Here is a 15,245-nt window from a genome sequence, read left to right on the forward strand (position 1 = left end):
CCGTTAGATTTCTCTGACGGAAACGTTAGAACAGTGACGTGGCAATTACGTATCACGCATGTGATATTTATATTAAGGGCAAAATTGTCTTTCCCTATTAACTAATTAAAATTTTTTATCTTTCTTTTTAATTTTTTTCCTTTCTTCTTCTTCCTCATTTACTTTCTTCTTCTTCTCCCGTCCTCAACTCCTCATCTGAGAGATTTTATCGACTGACCTATTGTTGTTTGCTATTCAGTTTCCTGAACTAGATTTCTTGTTGGGGTAAGATTGTAACAATTTGTATCTGTTTGTTGCCAGCAATTTCAAATTTTCAATGAAGATAGACTTGGTCAAGTTGCATCCATGCTGTTCTGGCAAACATGGATATAATTAACAAAGAAGAGAAGAGATGCTTTCAAATTGAAACAAAATTGCAGCGAAACTGATTTGGATATCACGAGAGAGAGGGGCATCATATTTGTTTGGAATTAGTGTTTGCAGGATTGGGGATTTTAAAGTCATAGCAACATTCCTCATCATTCAACCTACTTGTTCATACTAAAACCCAGAAACTCTAGATCGCTTTCTTTCCCATCAGACCCGACAATTTCTCAATTCCACCCATCACATCCAAAACCCCCAATCCTGCTAGAAGAAAAACCCTAACCCGAAACCAATTCTTGCAATTACTCCCAATTTCTTGGATGGAATTTTCGAAGAAGAAGCCATCATCAAGAAGCATGGGATCATCGTCCTCATCCAAAACCCATCGCAGTGCTGCAAGATCCACCATGGCCAATTGGCAAGTCAGTCATTGCTCTGCTTCTGTCATATTCATATCGAAGGCTGCTGCATGCGAAAACCCTCCTTCAAAACCATTGATGAATACCCAGTTCCAGAAGTAATCTTTTGATGATCATTTGTGTTTAATTTGATATGAATAATCTTTTGCTTTCGATTTTCGATATCTCACAGATTGCCGAATCCATTCTCACACTCAAGGTTCCTCAGGGGAGAATAAGAGTGGTGGTGGGTTGGATTTGGATTTGGTGGTGGTTGAGTCAAAGCCTTAAAGGTTGAAGCTTTTAATGGATTCGGATGGATAGAGTTAAAGAGGGAGAATGAGAGACCTACCATTCTTCTATGTTCTTTGGAACCCAGACCAGGTAAGTGAATCTGATGAACAACAACGAAACAATAGACCCAGATTCAGTCATTTAAAAAAGAAGAAGAAGAAGAAGAAAAGAAAGGAAAAATAAATTAACAAAAGACAAGGGTAAATTGATCATTTACTCTTTTTTTTGTCTTCACGTGCTTGCAACGTCACTGTTTTAACATCTCCATTAGAGAAATCTAACGGATGTATGTCGTTGATAGCAAAATAAGTGTTCAGGTATCACATTGATAGCATTGGGAATGTGAGTATCAAATTGGCCGGTGCACAAGAGTTGAGGGACTGTTGGTGCATTTTTCTCATAAATAAATGCTTGAAAGTACTGCATGCATAGTTTATCTTAAAATCAAATGTCCACTCACAGTGAATTGGCTAAGCTGCATGCCGTCTAGTGGAATCCTCGTATTTTAGGCTCTACTCATCATCTTACAGCTCCGAGTATTCCAGTTCAGTTCCTTTAATGAGCATTAAAACCGATAAGTAATCGATTAATAATTCCATTGCTCAATTTCTTTAAAAGTCCCTCATTTAATCTTAATCGATAATTAGTGAAAGCTATTCTCAAATAGCTCGATTAATGTAGTACAAGATCTTCCAGAAAACAATGATCGCACTACTTCCCACATTCTAATTTGGGTCAACCAACTCAACCTTTTATTTAGCATTTCTACTTTAAGTAAATAACTCGACTAATGTAGTACAAGATCTTCCAGAAAACAATGATCGCACTACTTCCCATATTCTAATTTGGGTCAACCAACTCAACCTTTTATTTAGCATTTCTACTTTAAGTAATTTATCCACCTTTACCATTTCCGGATAATTCATCTTTGGTAAATATGGGATATGGTAGCATTAGAGTATTTCAATCGGTAGTTTCATAAACATTAGTTGAATACGTTCGAGACCTTTAATTAACTCAATTCGAGATATGGTTAGTTTAGGATATTAAATTGTAACTCCCCTTAATAACCTTAACTCGATATCCCAAATTGTTAATACACCATCGTATAGTTTGAACATGCCATTCTCATTTCCCATGTTATCAAACTTAGTTTCTTCCCAACATCGAATCAATCACAGTAATTTATATCAATTCCATTCTAGCCAACAACATATTAATATCCCCATCATTTAACAAGAATAACCGTACGTATTCATTCTACTTCATAAGATCCATAAAACCTCCACTTTAATAAAACATAGTTCACGGAAAAACAGTTCCAATATCCGACTCTTACCATTCATCCTTTCCCAAATAAGCTTTTATGCTTCGAAATTCCTTCATCACCAAGTTCGGCTTCATAGAGCCATTGTGTTGGTATATATACTGCCTAGGAACAAATATCGGAAGCACAAGACTCACTAGCCACGTGAAACAACGCCAATAATGCCCATAAATGATGCCAATTGTCACGCCCCTGATTTTTAACACAAATAAAAATCGATATATAATCTCATAATTATACATGCGTGATTGTTCAGTCATCAATACCAAATACCAAGAAACTTTTTCCCTTTCAACTAAATACATATTGATGCCCTGAACCCACTATGTCAATATTGACCCGCTCCGTAGAGTCATATATTACATATTACATAAGCTTACGAATTAAATTGTCAACAACAAAATAAAACGTAAATGCTGCTCAGAGTTAACTATACAACGGAAGTCCTTATCAACGGTAAAGTCACAAAAATGGCTTCCTACCGTAAAGCTGCAAAGGCACTACCTCCACTCCAGCCCCGATAATCCTAACCTGCATGATTAACCCCTACACCGTTTGAATAGTGTACCGGGTTGTCACATAACAAACCCGGTAAACTTTTGCAAGCCCGTATGAGTAACTCAAAACAACTCACACAAAATCACGGGATAAAACCCGCACGTTTCAATCGAGGAAACAACTCACACAAATCACGTTTCAATCAAGAAACCAAATCACTCTTTAATCCCTTAAAACACGAAATAAAGGAGAACAACCCACCCTTAATTTCCTTTCAAATCGAAATAAAAGAAAGCAACTTACACATTGGTTTCTTTTAAAACGAAACATAGAAAGCAACACACTCCTTGGTTTCTATCAAATATAACATAGAAAACAACTCACACCTTGAATTCTATCAATCGTACCATAAAAAGCAACTCACACCTTGATTTCTATCAAATATAACATAGAAAACAACTCACATATTGAATTCTATCAAACGTACCATAGAAAGCAACTCACACCTTGATTTCTATCAAATATAACATAGAAAACAACTCACACCTTGAATTCTATCAATCGTATCATAGAAAGCAACTCACACCTTGATTTCTATCAAATATAACATAGAAAACAACTCACACCTTGAATTCTATCAATCGTACCATAATCGTACCATAGAAAGCAACTCACACCTTGATTTCTATCAAATCGTTAATAAGGAAAACAACTTGCACCTTGTCCCCTTAAAAACCATTAATAAGGAAGCAACTCACACCTTGTTCCCTAAAAACACGTAATCTCATGAGTTAGATATAACAAATTCCCGTTACCCCATGAATCACAATTGTGGCAGACAGACTAGAGCTCTAACTGAAAACGTAACCACTCATCCGGCCAAAGACGTGATTACCTGATATTCTGCCCAAGGTCATAGACATTCATTCCTCGAACTTTTCAGTCCCTTGGAATAAAACATTAAAGGAGTCACACTGGACCCAAAATGTTACACAAATCGCAACGCTTTTTAAAACAATCGAAATCAACATTTCCATAATCATTGTTTTCCGAAAAGCAATAACCCAAAACAATAAATGAGCATAATCATGCATATTGTTTTCATACACAAATCTCAACGCTTTTCAAAACAAATCGAATCAACAATTCCATAATCATTTGTTTTCCGAAAAGCCACAACACAAAACAATAAAAAGCATCATTCATGCATATTGTTTTCATAAATCAACAAAACCCACAAAACATATATATTTCACGTAAATATATATATATATACGTAGTCATCCGCTCAGGAATGCCTACTAATATCAACTATAGTTTGCAGTTAAATCAATAACTCTGAAACGATAAAGGTAATTCCGTTCATAAATGAACCTTGTGAGATTACTCACCTCGAAATTCCCTCTGCGTCTTCACACCACTAGACTACTTACAGAATGCTCTCTATCAAGCACTTAAGGAAATACAGCCTTGATTCAGTCAATGAAACACAAGGAATAACGTTCGAAACCCTAAATCGAACCAAAATTCCCAAAGTGACGCCAATTGAGGCGAAACCACATCCGAGACCTCCCAAAGTCTCCGGAATACTTCCACAATCGATACGTCCAAACCACAAGTCGATCGGACGCTCGGATCCTCACGGATCGAATAAATCAACCTGTATGAAACGGTAAAAATCCTAACAAATTCATACGAACTCCAAAAATTGCATATTATATATCGAAACGCTCGCATCAACGAGTAGAAGATATATAATACCAGAAACAGTCCCTTACATGGCCAGAACGCCGCCACAGGCGGTGGCTCACAGTCGCCAGCCAAAACTCAGTATTTCACAAAACTTCCAACATCAAAGATGTTCATCCCAGCATGCTTAACCACTTTCATAACTAGCCTCAAGTCAGAAACTAAGCATAAAGGGTCGAAAACTACCTCGCAAGCCGTGGATTACTGTTCAATCCGAGTTGAACAAAGTTTCACGTAAATCGATCCAAACAACCACCACAGATCGATCCAGGAGGCTTGTACGAACTCAGAACAGGAAGCTTGAAGCCGTGCCGTCGCCGGAGCTACGTTTTCCGGCCGGGTCCGAATACCCCAAAGTTCGCCGCTTTGCTGCGCCGTCACCGCCGGGAATCGCCGCTAGAGGACATCACAGAGAGGAGCGGACGGCGGAGACTAGCCGATCTGGAAAGTTTCGCAGCCGGAGACTGCCGGAGCTCGCCGGAAAATCCGGGTCGAATCTCCGGGTTCGGGTCGGGTCAAACGCGGGTGAGGAGAGAGAACGGAGAGTTTCAGATTTCCGGAAATGGAAAGTGAGAAAATGAAAATAGTAAGTTTCCCGAAAGGGAAACCCCTATATATAGTAACTTTCTAAATTTTCAAATGCTCATAACTTTCTCATACGAACTCCGATTTTCGCGTTCCGCATGTCCACGAACTCGTATCGACGCGCTCTACAACTTTCGTGAAGGAAGCTTTCGGAGAATCCCAACGAATAAAAAGTCAACCTTGAACCCCCCCCTAAATCCACACTTTTCGAATATTTATTCGCCTGAAACATTTCCGCTCCATCCACGAGCCACGAAACCGTCCAATAACCACAAATTAGATTCCGAAAAATCCTCGAAAAATAAATACGAATTTCCGAGGCATCACACCAATACCATACACTTGTGGTATCGGGTAGGCCACACCTAGTCCCATATTGGAAACAAAGGGGTGACAAACCCATCCCCACACTATAAATACATGCCTCTCCACTCATTCAAGGTAAGTCACCACTCTCCATTTACTCATACCTAGTCTACATTCTTACATGTATCTGACTTATGCATCGGAGGGTCGAAGGCCGGCTAGCCCGGTCTTCCCTCTAACCTCTGTTCATGGTTGGCAGGTACGGATCTCGGAATTTGAAACTCTCATGACAACCCCGTTTCCTACACTGAAACATTTGGCGCTAGAAGGAGCCCTCCGGTGGTGCCACGAGCTCACCACGGAGCAATTTCATCATCTAGCAGGAAAATTTCTTACCGGGCATCCAATGTTTTCTCTCCTCATACATCTTTATCTACACATCTCTTTCTGGATTTCCACCTCTTCACATAAAAATCAAGTCTGTTAGCTTCTGGATTTCCATTTACAGATAGTTCGAGGAGAGAGAAAGTAGATCTGGGATTCTCTCTCTCCTCCATGATCGGCCTCTGGCACCACTACACAACTCGTCTCCTTCACACTCTCTGTCAACCAAACAACAAAGGGTTCTGGGTTTTGAAAAATCAAGCTCAAAAACACAACCCATCATTGAAATCAAGTTTTTTCCTTCTGTAGCTTCTGGATTTCTGTTAAGAGAAAACAACCCCGTTACCATTCATCCTTTCCCAAATAAGCTTTTATGCTTCGAAATTCCTTCATCACCAAGTTTGGCTTCATAGAGCCATTGAACTACAACAATAGCACCACAAAACCATTTCAACAACCAAACAAAAATCAAAGGTTACGCAATTGCCGAGATAAAGCACAACTCAGAACCAAAACCTTACCTCTTCTTCTTTAACTGTGAATCCATCAAAAATGTGACTATTCTTAGCTCATCCTTTCCAAATCCAAATCGTAAATTCCACATAACCTCATAATAACCCAAAGAAAGAAATCAAATTAGGGTTCTCCATCCAAATTCAAGGCAAAGACATCAACTAATAATGGGTGACGAAAACTGGCTTACTGGACAGGACAGAAGGAGACCCGCGACACTCGCGGCGGCAGAGCTACGGTGGTCCACGCGCTAGTGGCGGCGCATGCGGTGTTTCTGGATGGAAACGAATCAGAGGGTTTTGGTTAATTGAGAGGTACTGATTCCATTCATGGTAGTGGTTTGACTCAATTCGGATTGGAGGTTGGAGAACGAAGAAGCAGAGACTCGGCGTCTCCGGCGATGGCGCGCACGGGGTTCTCTGACGTTGGGTTGGCGGCGAGACTTCTGGGCTTTAATAACTGGCTTTCTCTGAGCTCTCTAATGGTGGTGGTGTGGTGAGGAGTCACCTGAAATCGATGAAGACTGGAGAGCAGCGCCGTGATGGCTTTGAGGGACGCGCGCGGAGGCCAGTGGCGATGCATGGCGGTGCTGGGCTCGGGTTTAGGTGTAGCGTCAACTGGTGGTTGCGATTTTGTGAACTGGTGGCCGGAGGTGGTCTTTTCCGACGGTAACAGAGAAGGCGAGATGAAGGAGAGAAAAGGGGGGGGGGGGGTGGGGAGGGAGAGAGAGAGAGAGGAAGAAAAAATGAGGGGCTGCTAGGGTTAATTTCTCTAAATACCAAACTTGTGAAAAGTCAATTTTGCCCATTACAAATTCCCGAAAACTTTGACATAGAAATAAACTTCCTTAAACCATAACTTATTCATACCAATTCCGATTTCAACATGTCACATGTCCACAAACTCGATGTAATGTGCCCTATAACTTTCTAGAAGGAAGTTTCCTCAAAATCAGAGCCGAACAAAAAGTCAACTTTTAGTCCTCTAAATGATCAAACAAAGATAAAAGCAAAATTCTTAAGCATTTACTGTCTGAATGACCGGTAAATAGATAAGTTTAGATACAGGGCATAACAATCTCCCCACCTTATAAAATTTCGTCCCCAAAATTTCATACAGTTAAAGTAGATATGAGTACACACAAACCTGAAGCACACCTATCGAGAAGGAAAAGTACACGCCAATCTTCACGGAAAAGGTGACAATGGCATATTCAATGAAAGTATAAGTTTACTCAAGACAAACAGAAGTGTTACTCTAAACAAACAAGATAAGAGTCTGTCAACAAGAAATGGATAACTGACATTGAAAAATGATAACTATCATGCTGAAACAAGATCTAGAATCTGGTCCCGAAGCTTTTTCGTGGATTCATGTCCCCCTAAGCAATTATCTACCTTCTATTTCTGCGCAAGTCCCACTATGGGACGCATCATCATACATATCATTCTATGTGGTCATAGGTCAACTACGCTTCCGTTGTGCCACTTTGATACCTGACTAAAATATTGATCAAGCTAGCCTTGAAATGACATTCCGAGTCAACTAAGAAAAACTCATTTGATAGCCACCCTGCTGACCACACTGATAACATCTCAAACGAACGAACTAGCGTTGTCCATCGAAAACTTCCTATAAGTATAATATTGTGGAAAAATTTCCTAATCAAATGTGTTTCAAGGAATTTGCTAGTTACCAATGTCTCTAATCAAAACTGCCAAGATTTCTCACAAGTTAGTGTCTACTCAACCGCCCACGTCATGTACCACGTCTTTCGAAAATCGATGCAACACAAGAGCCATAACCACTAGCTCTACTTCCACCAGAACACTCAAATCCAGAAGGAGATGGATCACACCCGACATGTTCTTAGCTGAAGCTACACATTTTTAATAGTTATAGGTCCGAAGTCTGATTGAATCCATGTCTTTCTCACTGATCACTACTGAACACACCACTATCCATATTACTAGATGCTTGACTAGAATTCTGATCAAAATTTAAAATAAACTTCTCAATAAATTAGGAAAACTCTCTTTATAACTATTCCACTAGCCATACATATAACATCTCCAACTAAATGTCTGACATCTCCTCATGACAATTCTACTACATGTACAACATCGTGGCATATATGTACCAAATCCTCAAGCTGGAACCTGGCCAGTACGTGACTGCAATCTAATCAATATCCACAGCGTCACCCGTTGAACTCAACAGTCCTACAAATATAAATATGTCTTCAAGCATTATAGAAAAGCCTTACCCACTGATACAGAAAATTTGTAAAAACCTTTTTCTCTAAACAGCCAGAAAAGAATTTTGAATAAGTGGTCAAATATAAGTTGTAGAATATCGACAATGGAATGTTCAATGTTTACTCAAAGTTGATATTCTTAAGTGACAATTGTCTTCACGGAAATGGGAATGAGATAGCTGAAATCCGCTCTCCGAACAACACTTAATCAATAAGATTCAATCCCAATGACTTTCCTAGGCTGACTAAAATTACATCTAAATTTTTCCAAATCTATTCTCGCTAAACAGTAATCCAACAATACCACCCAACCATAGTAGCCCAAAAATTTAATACTTCAACTGTCGGTTGGATCCTTTGATAAAATCTAAGTCCAATCAATCAATTCCCAACTTAATTCCTACTCCCTATTCAAGTCAACATATCGATAAACACGTGATGGTGACCGGATATCAATCATAACAACAAATTTCTTTACTTTTCCAATCAAGAGTCATTATGCGGTAGAAAGATCGATCAAGGCGAGAACTAATACCACAAACAGCTCAACCCATCACCACCATAAGGTAGTAAAACTCACTCAACTTCTCCAAGACATTTCATTACATTCAACCATTTCATCCAAACACGGATAACCAAGGACACACATTGACACAATCTCAAGTACAAAAGTTGTTTCTAATCCTCCCAATTAAATACCGACAAAGATCGAAACTCCATTGTAAAACTCTAAGTATCCAACTAAATACTAAATTTTCAAACACAAAACTAGTTCAAAAATCCTTCTGTCTACTTCCCAACTCTCTACAATCTGAAACTTAATAAGACAAAATTATAACTCAATTTACCTGGAATCAATTTCTTCCACTACGAACAAAACTAAATCCAAATGTCATGGTTAGGTCAATGACCCAAGATGACCAGTCCTACGATTTTCAAGTAATCTCCAACAACTGCTCAGTAATGTCTCAAATGTCGGTTACATAACCGACCACGTCAAGTAACACATCTACCAAAACACTATTCAAAGTCAGAATTGTTGGTATGCATATACCTCCCAAGCACAAGTATTGGAAGCACAAGATTCGTATCGCCAATACAGAAGTAAAGAAAGCTCCCAGCTGAGGGTCTCGATACCCCTCGGGGCGATATCGGGAACCCCAAACGTCCCACACCGAAAGAAACGGGACCAAGCTCCCATAAATCTGCTACATTAGGAACATCTCCAACGACCCAAAGAGGTTGTTTACTATCACTTTTCATTATCATTATCTTACAACGATACTGACTTAGGCATCAGAGCGTTGAAGGCCGGCACACCCGGTCTTCCCTCTGACCTTCGTTTGTCTTACAGATAAGCGAGACCGATAGCGATAGTATCAGACTAAGACATCTCATGGTTAAATTGGATCTAACCCTTCTCGAGACAGCTGAAACATTTGGCGCTAGAAGGAGGGTTCGAACCTCCGCTTCCACTTCCAACAACAATCTTGTTTCTGAAGCAATTATAGCATCCAGAGACAACCAAAGCTATGGTCGCTCGTCTCAAACACTCAACCACGAAATTGAACTCCTCGCACGAAATTCCTTTATCACCAAGTTCGGCTTCATAGAGCCATTGAACTACAACAATAGCACCACAAAACCATTTCAACAACCATACAAAAATTAAAGGTTACGCAATTGCCGAGATAAAGCACAACTCAGAACCAAAACCTTACCTCTTCTCCTTTAACTGTGAATCCACCAAAAACGTGACTATTCTTAGCTCATCCTTTCCAAATCCCAATCGTAAATCCCACATAACCTCACAATAACCCAAAGAAAGAAATCAAATTAGGGTTCTCCATTCAAATTCAAGGCAGAGACTTCAACTAATAACGGGTGACGAAAAGTAGCTTACTGGACAGAAGAAGGAGACCCGCGACACTCGCGGCGGAGGAGCTACGGTGGCCACGCGTCAGCGGCGACGCGTGCGGTGTTTCTGGTCGGAAACAGAGGCTGGAATAAGAGGGTTTTGGTCAATTGAGAGGTGCTGATTCCATTCATGGTAGTGGTTTGACCCAATTCAGATTGGAGGTTGGAGAATGAAGAAGCAGAGTCTCGGCGTCTCCGGAGATGGCGCGCACGGGGTTCTCTAATATTGGGTTGGCAGCGAGACTTCTGGGCTTTAATAACTGGCTTTCTCTGAGCTCTCTAATGGTGGTGGTGTGGTGAGGAGTCATCAGAAATCGATGAAGACTGGAGAGCAGCACCGTGATGGCTTTGAGGGACGCATGCAGAGGCCAGAGGCGATGCATGGCTGTGCTGGGCTCTGGTTTAGGTGGAGCGTCAACTGGTGGTCGCGATTTTGTGAACTGATGGCCGGAGGTGGTCTTTTCCGGTGGTAACAGAGAAGGCAAGAGGAAGGAGAGAAAGAGGGGGGAGGGGAAGAGAGAGAGAGAGGTCGTGCGGCGGAGCGAGAGAGGAGAAAATTAGGGGCTGCTCGGGTTAATTTCTCTAAATACCAAACTTGTGAAAAGTCAATTTTGCCCATTACAAATTCCCGAAAACTTCAACATAGAAATAAACTTCTGTAAACCATAACTTATTCATACCAATTCCGATTTCAGCATGCCACATGTCCACAGACTCGATGTAATATGTCCTACAACTTTCTAGAAGGAAGTTTCCTCAAAATCGGAGCCGAACAAAAAGTCAACTTTTAGTCCTCTAAATGATCGAACAAAGATAAAAGTAAAATTTTTAATCATTTACCGTCCGAATGACCGGTAAATAGATAAGTTTAGATACGGGGCATAACAGTCAGGGTTAACCCATCAACATACAACACTTCCCCCCTGTAACTCTTATCTAAACCCTTGGTACTGTGAAACCTCCCTCCATGATATATCTTCATGGTGAACAAAGATGGATCTGCATTACATATTTCATAGTGTTTCAGTTCATGAAATTGCAAAACTATAAATGTATTCATCCCCTTCATTTTAGATGCATTACACACAATTACTCCCTAATTTATCAGTTTCTAATTTAAGATTTCACCAACCTAGGTTTAACAACTTTCCCCTTTGACTACCATAAACCCCCAAAGCAGCTGGGATTTTAAATTCCCCACCAACCCAGCCATAAACCCTAAACCTAATTCATTTAACCTCCTCAACCACCTGATTCTAACATAAAACAGACCGAGAAAAAAACAATTTCAGAAGAAGACAAAAAAAGGGGGGAAAAACCACCCAAACCCTAGACAAAACCGCATAAAGCCACAAACCCACCACCACATCGACAACGACTCAACCATATAAAGACGCAGAAAGCCTTAAAGAATCAATTCCAAACAAATCGAGTAAAAGTGAAAAACTTTTTTTTGGGGGGGGGGGGGGGGGGGACAATTTCATTTTACCTGCATATACGGGTGGCTCCCGATACACACGAAAGTATCTCCAAGTTCTGTCCATGGAATCGAATCAAATCTTCCTCAGTCTACCTTTCCTATGTTGTTTCAGTGATTTCTGAAGCGAATCTCTGTCTTAGCAGTGGATGAGATATAGAGAGGGAAAGTACACACATATGATTTGGAGAGAGAGGTTCAAAGTGATTCCATTTTGGGTGAAACAGAACAGATAAGTGTAGGTTGCCCGTATGAATAGACAGAAATACCATTCCCATTTTGAAATCGAGCCAACGTCGTAACTGCGAAATGGGCTCCAGGTACTTAAGTTGGGTCGGGGAGTGAACCTCAGGTACCAATTTGACATTTTTTTAAGTTGAGGTACCAAAGTTACTAATGAAACGAACGTCGGGTATGGTTCGCATTTTTTCCCCTTAGTTTTACCTTCTTTTTTAGTTTTGGGCAAATTTCATCTTACCTCCCTGATCTGTACACCCTAAATCATTTGTGCCCCTGCGCTTTTAATTTTATCACGCGTGCCCATGTACTTACAAATTTCAATCAATCTTGTCTAACCCTTGGCTTATTATTGTGTGATGCATGTATTTTGAAATGGGGAAATGATCATTTACCCAATTTTGGGGTTAATTAACCCCATTTACCCAAACACTCTAAGAGATTGCCCACTTACCGAAACACTCTAAGAGATCATTTCCCTAATATCTAATTAAGTATTTTTTTTATTCCTTTATATTGATTTTTGGGACATTTTTGCCCTCTCCTTCTTTGTGACTTAGAGAGAGAAGTCATCGGAGACCTTGCCGGACTTCGGTGACCAGTGGCCGGCCGGGGACTCCGATGATCGGACTCCGGCAACCGGAATCCGGCGACCGATCACCGGAATCCCGAATCTGGCTACAGGACTGGTGATCGGATTCTGGCATCTGATTTTATTGCCCCCCAATACTCATATTATTGCCCTCCAATAAACATATTATTGCCCCCCAATACTTTTTTTATTGCCTCCCAATAATCATATTATTGCCTCCTAATAATCATATTATTGCCCCCAATAATCATATTATTGCCCTCCAGTGAATTGCATAAACTCTCAAAACCAAAATGAATACACTATAGACACAATTGATCAATTTATATGTTCAATTCTACAAGTTCACTTTTTTTTTTTCCTTCCCCATTCTCGAAGCTCATAGTATACAAAAAAAAAAAAAAAATTGGCCACCCAGAAATTGCTCTGGGCACCAGATCGGAGCAAACTTAGCCTTCCACCCCCCCCCCCCGATCTGGGGACGAAGACACCGGTGATTGGCTCGACCGGGACCGGAGGCAGCCTTTTCACTGCCAATCCGATTGCGAATCAAGATTCCGAGTCCTAAGAAATTGCTGTTTTTTTTCCTGAAGAAATTGAAGTTGATAAGAGTCGCCGGTTTCCGATGGATTTGGGGTTTTCACTGTGAATGAAATGACGATTAAAGCTTCGTTTCAGGTATGGCTCCAGCCAGTGGAGAAATCAGAGTGGTGGCTGTGCAGAATTCGAGTTTTAGATTGACTCGGCGGGCGAGATTCGCTTTTGTTTCGGGTTTTCACGGAGGCGGTGGCTTCCTTGATCTGCTGCCTGTGCTCGGTAGGTTCTTGCTTCTGAAAATGGTTGTACTTGCAGATCGATCGGAATCCTATTCCATGGAACAAGGTGGTTGAGGCGTCTGGTTCTGCAGGATCCAAATCGGATCCTCTCTGTGATGTCGCCGCTTCATCATCACCGCCAATCCCATTGCGATGTCGCCGGCGAAATCATAGTGGAATTTGAGAGAGAGAGAGAGAGAGAGAGAGAGAGAGAGAGTGAGAGAGAGAGAGAGGCCCAGTGTCCGAGATAGGAGAAGAGTTAGTGTGGCAATGCTTGTAATTTTCTAATTGAACTTTGTCTAAAACAGTCTTTTAGTTGTTAAATGGGTAAGTGGGAATAAAAACTTCTTAGTGGAGTAAGTGGGTTTATGTTGGATCAAAATTGGGCATTTGGTCAAGGCCCCTTTTGAAATTGTAGTCACATACAATATAATTTTGCATGCCACAATAGTGAATCGTCATCATACAAGGGAGCCCATTAGAGCCACATTTTCAATTTACAAAATACTTGACAAAAAAAATGAATTATTGGATATGATTGATTAAATTGGAGAGCACAGGAGTACATGTGATGAAATTAAAAGTGTAGGGCCACAACTGATTTAACATGTAAATGTTAGGGAGGTAAAATGAAATTAGCTCTTTAGGTTTTTTAATTTTTTGGCTTTCATGGGCCAATTTAACTTTTCCATACAATTTCAATCAAAAAAAAAAAAAAACTTTTCTATACAGTTACTAATTTGTCCTTCACAAAACTTTATGTTAAATTCCAACTGCTTTTTGTTATTTTTGTCAGTGTCCACTATTTTCGTTAGTTTTTGATGATTTTGATTAACTTCGTTAGTTGGTGAGATTGCCAAGAAAAAGTAATAAACAATGTAGTTGATAAAAGTTTGTGTGAGATCGATTCGATGTGCATGATTGGTGGCATTGAAACTATAAGTAAGAGAGTGACACAACTCAAGTGGTGACGGAGCTTGAGGTGGACGGAGGAGGGAGAACTCGGTTGCAACTCATTTTGGTTCTTCTTTTTGATACGTCGCCGTGGGCGGTTATGGATGGCGGTGGAGATTGGGCAGTGACTAGATGGGACCAGTTTCATAGCCGAATGTGGCACAGGAGCGGAAAAAAGAAATTGGATCACCCATTTTGGTGGTGGTTGACTCGCCAGTGAACTTTCATTGGCTGTGAACTGAATATGTTTCAGAACTTAATTACAAAATTGGATATAAAATTGTAGTTAATAATAAATGTTGTTTATGGAACTTCTAAAAGTCCAAGAGGTGGGCGATAGGGCGGTGCAATATAGGTAGGCGATAGGGCGGTGCAATATAGAGGTTAGGGTTTGGGGTTGCTATAATCTTAAGGCTAGGGCTAGGCCAACTCGATCATTGTATGGTGAAGCAGTCCATGAGTGATCTGAGTAGTGAATTCTTAGGTACAGTTGTTTGTACATGACAACTTGACCTAAAAAAAATTTTATTTAGAAAAAAATGAAAAACATAATACTATCTATAACTCAAGAGAAAA

At 40.3% G+C, this 15,245-nt stretch overlaps 1 long non-coding RNA gene across 1 annotated transcript; it reads right to left on the reverse strand.

Annotated features, from left to right (window-relative positions):
* Nucleotides 1-9,499: 9,499 nt before the first annotated feature.
* Nucleotides 9,500-11,283, reverse strand: LOC133745528 (uncharacterized). The gene is made up of 2 exons (XR_009863662.1): nucleotides 10,399-11,283; nucleotides 9,500-10,300 (listed from the first exon to the last, which is right to left on the reverse strand). It is a non-coding gene; the product is annotated as an uncharacterized LOC133745528 (long non-coding RNA).
* Nucleotides 11,284-15,245: the final 3,962 nt, after the last annotated feature.

Source organism: Rosa rugosa, chromosome 1 (genome assembly GCF_958449725.1).
Source record: "Rosa rugosa chromosome 1, drRosRugo1.1, whole genome shotgun sequence".
NCBI lineage: Eukaryota > Viridiplantae > Streptophyta > Magnoliopsida > Rosales > Rosaceae > Rosa > Rosa rugosa.